This window comes from Rattus norvegicus, chromosome 15, assembly GCF_036323735.1.
Source record: "Rattus norvegicus strain BN/NHsdMcwi chromosome 15, GRCr8, whole genome shotgun sequence".
Taxonomy (NCBI): Eukaryota; Metazoa; Chordata; class Mammalia; order Rodentia; family Muridae; genus Rattus; species Rattus norvegicus.
In genome coordinates, this window is record NC_086033.1 from 15468462 (window position 1) to 15474050 (window position 5589).

General features: G+C 43.7%; 1 protein-coding gene across 6 annotated transcripts in view; it reads right to left on the minus strand.

The window, feature by feature from the left end:
• The window catches only part of Ptprg (protein tyrosine phosphatase, receptor type, G), a 683913-nt gene that overhangs the window by 169793 nt on the left and 508531 nt on the right, over positions 1-5589 (minus strand). The window lies entirely within an intron of this gene.

Here is a 5589-nt window from a genome sequence, read left to right on the forward strand (position 1 = left end):
ACTCTTCGACTGTTTGCACTTACGTGCCAGCACATCTGTTGGAACCTGCTCCTACAGAAGACCAGCTGAAACACCTAGCCTCCTGGGACTGAGCAACTACCTGGACTTCCCATACACAGCTGACCACTGTTGGGTTAGCTGGACTACAGATTGTGAGTCATCACAATAAATTCACTCAATACAGAGAGACATTCCATAAGTGCTGTGACTCTAGAGAAGCCTAATACAATGGCCAATGCTGAGGTGACATTAAAGCATATGTCTAGGTGTATCTGATTGCATTTCCAGAGGCAATGACAAGATTTGGGCTCTCATAGATTTGGGTCCAATATAGACTATTCAAAAGTGGAGAAACTGCATAGCATGGGAGAAGTCGCCATGGTACGGTACGTGGGAGGCTGCCATGCCTTGGCTCCTTCACGTAACACTCTGCTCCCTGCCTGCCTGGAGGTGAGGGTTTCTTCCAAATTCTTCTATCACTTCACTGTTCTGTCTTACCATGGGCCCAGCACCAATGGAGCCAAAGACCGTGGACTGAGACCTCCCCACAGCAAGCAGAAGAAGACTTCTTCCTAGGGTCGTCTATCTCAGGCATTTTATCACAATAGTGAGAGAGGTCACTAACAAAGCCATCGGTCTCAAACCTAACCTGATTGGAAATTATCTGCCCAGCTGGAATCCTGCATATGCTCGTTCAATAACCTCCACCCTGAGTGACAGGCAGGGTTCTCGTGCACACCCTTTGCTGAAGTCAGTCCCTCTCAGCTCAGGACAGCCAGCAGGAACAGAAGCATGACAATGACAAACACTCTCCACCCTGGCCAGAAAGTGTAGCCAGGACCCTGGAGTACTCTCACTCTTGTGGCCTACAGCCAATCCTGACAGCTATCCCTCTCCAATCTCTACTGTCCCTTTTCTCTAAGTAAGGCTATTTTGTTACTCTTACAAATCTGTGTGAACTCTTACTTTCAATTCTTTGGATAAGAGTAAAAGAACCACAACACCCATAACACTAAATGAACAAAAGCAAAACCCAAACAAAGCCCAAAACCTGAAAGAGAAGATTATGTACACCCCCAACTCCCTTACCCCCGACTGCTGAAGACGGACTGGATCTTGTACATAGGGTGATTTGGAATGCCACACACAGTGGAGAATGACCTTGAACTTCTGAACCTCCTGACTGTACAAGTTAATGTATGGAGTGCTGAGGACTAAAACCTAGGCAAGCATTCTACCAACTGAGTCCCAGCCCCAGCCCACAAAAGGGAGGTCTGTCTCCTTACTGAAAGACTTTAGAAATCCATGAGTTACCAGCAGTGATGTAAGCACCAGCAGATTCAGCGTTAGCAGGTCAGCCAGACTGAATTTGTTTGATTCGATGATGCCCTGCAGTAGGAACCCCAGTGCCGCCCCACTTCAGAACTTTTTTGAGGACTGACTGAGGGATGGTCATTCTCAAGGGTTTGCCTAGCCCACAAGGAGTGTCCCAACCACAACAGGGAAACGGCCCAAGTCACAGTACTCTGGGCCTCTTTGTAAGCATCACATGAACACCATACCCATACCTAAAACAGCTTTTTATGGTGATGGTATTCGCTGCCAAGTGACTTGGAAAGACTGTATAGTAAGTGAAGAGGATTCACCTTGTGACATTTGCACAGTGCAAATCTTCTGTGCATGGGACTGCATGGAGAATTCATCCCAATAAGGCAGATGTTCAACCTCCTGGGATAACTCCCTTTCATCTCTCCAGCTCTATTACTTTGGATGCAACCTTTGTAAACACATCATGACTTTTCTTGACTTCACAAACAAATTCAAGATTACAAAGGGCTTCTTGAGTAATCCATGGGGGATCAGCTTCTAATAAAACAGGAGAGACTTGGGTGTGGGCTCCTGTTCTTAGTGCCACAGCAGGTGGGAATAATTACAGCCCTGGGAGGTCTTATGGACTGAGTGTGCTGGATCCAGTGACATAAAATGGATCTGCTGAATCAGAAACGTTATTTTAAAGTAATTGCCTAAGTTCTTCTCAAGGTTTCCAGGTAAAAGAGGGTGTTTATGTTGATGGCAATAAGACTTTTTACTAAGAAACAATGCAAAGACACAACGGCCCTTAGTTTATACAGGTGTGGAGGCACACACTGTTGATCCCAGCATTCAGGGGGCACGGGCTGTAGAGAATCCCATCACAGAGAAACACCATGATTACTAATTATCAAGTGATGGGCATTGGTGGTGGAAATCCTCCCATGACAGAAACAGCCATCAGTTTGATGCTGTTTATGGAAAGGTTTTTCAACAGCAAAGAAATCTGAGCAAGATATAAGAAGGGAGGCAACGTAGCAATGAGGCTCAACTTCAACCCTATCCCAAGGTACAAAAAGGGATAGGCCCAGTACCAGAACAGATCCTCAATTTGCCTCATCACCTCAGAAGCTGGTAGAGCATCACGGTCAAAAATAAGGACTTAAGTTGGGCTGGCCAAACCACTTAACCTCCTCAAGTCTTAATTCCCTTAACTTGGAAATAGAGTATCAACAATAAACCCTTTAACGGTTGTCACGAGACTGATGCAATCATCCATTTATAGAATAAGCCCCTCATGACACTGGCTCTTACTGTAACTGGAAAAGTTGCTTACAATATGCAGAAAGCTTGACTGGGTAAGAAAGACAGATATCAGACTAAGCACCACCTTCCTCTGGTACTGAGGAGTCTCAGCTCAGTACGTAGGCATGGGCTCTACCGCTGAGTTACTCCCCCAGCTCGTGAACTTATTTTGAATAATCTCCTACTTTCATCCTCTCCAAGCATTAGAAAAGGCCTTTGGTCAGTAAGTGCTGTGTCTGCTGTGCCCTCTAATCTAATAAAATTCTAAATAGTAAACAGAAACTAATAATGGTCTTGGGTTTGGTTCTCAGAAAGCAAGAATGAGTGGTGTGAGGTCTTTCCTCTTTCATAAGTCATCTCAGAGGCCCCTACCTGCTATACCTCCACCTCTTGGAAACCTGTTGATTCATAGTAGACACCACAAACTAGTTGAGAGACTACTCTTAATCTACCCCCAGGAGGGGGCCATTTTCTGCATGAGATTTTCAGTCATCTGCATTCAGGTAGAGAGATGAGGCAAGAGGAGGGTTATCTATGAATTTTAGATACTCTCTGTAGCATCTCTAGTGGAACCTGATGGAGATTAAACTGCTGGCTGGTTGGTAGTCAGGCCATGAAGGTTCAGAATAATCAGGAGGTAGAATGTCATGCAAAGAAACCAACGTGATGGCAGCCTGGAGAAATCTTCACTTCATGGATTCCTTGGAAATCTATTATACACACTCTGACTGGGCCTCGGTACAATTAAAGCATTCGGTCAAATCCCATGCTAGCAAGGCTATGCCCCTATCACAGCCCAAGAGTATAAATTACCATAGGTAATTTGAGTTTGAAGAAATCACTTTAAAAATTAACTTTCTAGAGGTCGGCATTCCTTGGTCTGCTCTGACTTCGCGGTCGTTCACGCACTGAATGTCTGTGGAGGAAGCTGGTTGTGATGGGTGGAGAAGAAGGAGAGTTGATATGGTTACAGCATGAGAACCTCGTGAGGGACAGCTCTGAGCTCCTCCCCAACTTATAGCCATCCTGGTGAATGACCCAGTGCGCGCTGGCATACTTGATCAGTGGACTGTGATGTGTACCAGGTATTTTTAGAATCTGAGAGGGGTTGGGGATTTAGCTCAGGGGTTGGGGATTTAGCTCAGCGGTAGAGCACTTGCCTAGCAAGCGCAAGGCCCTGGGTTTGGTCCCCAGCTCCGAAAAAAAAAAAGAAAGAAAAGAAAGAAAGAATCTGAGTATTGTGATTTACATCTACTTCTAAGAATTAATATAAAGGGGAAAACACTTGGAAATCAAGTGGGGGACAAACATGGACACGGCACTTCTGTTTCTTTGCTGTTCATTATGGAAAAAAAAAAAACCCAAACCTAAAAGTCCATCAATTGCCTACTATTACATAAGTAGTGGTAACAGCATTTAGAGTGACACTATCCAGTGGCTAAAAAAGGTTAAGGAAAAGTGACAAGACAATGGTACACGGGAGGGCAAAACTACTTAGCAGGTGAGTTTTACCCTATATAGGTAACATGGGTTCATAAATATGCTTTAAAATACCTAATAGAAGAAAGATCAAATACAAGTGGTTCCCTCATTATGGAAGGACTGAGGCATTCCACTTTTTTCCTTAACAGACTTTCATGTTACCTGAAATGTCTACAAACACAATTATTGTGTGTTTGAGTAGCTACAGGCATGCATTTCAGAGATTAACCTTTGGACTCATTAACCAGCAGTCAGTCTGTCCGTCCGTCCATCCGTCCGTCCATCCATCCATCCATCCATCCATCCATCCATCCATCCACCCACCCACCCACCCACCCACCCACCCACCCACCCACCCACCCACCTATCTATCTATCTATCTATCTATCTATCTATCTATCTATCTATCTATCTATCTATCTATCTATCTATCATCTATCTGGCAGGGATCTCTACAATTCCCCGGCTGTCCTAGAATCATCCAGATCAGGCTGGCTGCAAATTCACAGAGATTCCCACTTGCCTTTGCCTTCAGAGTCCTGGGATTCCAGACATAAGCTTCCATACCTAGTCCTACCTTGCTTTTTGAGACTCAGATTCTCACTTCACATGAAAATGGGTAATTTAGCCAGCCTACATAGCCCCAGGTATGCCCCTGGCTCTGTCTCTGAAGGACTGGGGTAATAAATGTGGGCCATGATGCCCAGCCTTTTCCTCTTTTTCGTGTACAGATTACAGGGATTAAACCATAGTCTGTTCTCTTGCTTTTATGGCAAGTTCTTTGCCAACTATGCCATTGCCCAAGATTGATTATTTTTAGAGATAGAAAAAAAGTGATCTGCATTTTGAATAGCAAATTATATTAAAATGTTGATATTAAAGTTACTTGAGGGCTGGAGAGATAGCGTAGTGGTTACTTGTTCTTGCTGTTCATCATGAGGACCAGAGTTTCAATCCCAACACCTACATCATGTGGCTGAAAAGTGTGTCTATAGCTCAGCTCCAAGAGATATGATATGTTTCTGACCTCCATGTACATTCATGCAGACATAGACAGGCAGGTAGACAGACAGATGGACAACACACACACACACACACACACACACACACCAATAAATCTGAGAAAAGTGCTATCAACGTTAAAATATTTTATAGGTAGATACTGACATAGTCATATAGTTAAATGGATATCACATTTGATAGCATATTTTAATACTTGGGCATATTTGCCAAATATGTAGTGTAGTAGATAGTTTTAACTGTCAACAATACCAACCTAGAGTTTCAAATGAGGAATTTTCTAGATTATCTTGACTTGTCAGCATGTTTATAAGGTAATTATTCTGATTGTTAACTAACGTAATCTAGAACTGTAAGCAAAAATCTCTCTTTCTTTCACTATGTTGCTTCTTGCCAGGGCACAGCAGCAGGAGTGACAGTGGAACAGAAACTGGTACTAAGATTGGAGTGTTGCTAAGATAGACCTGACCA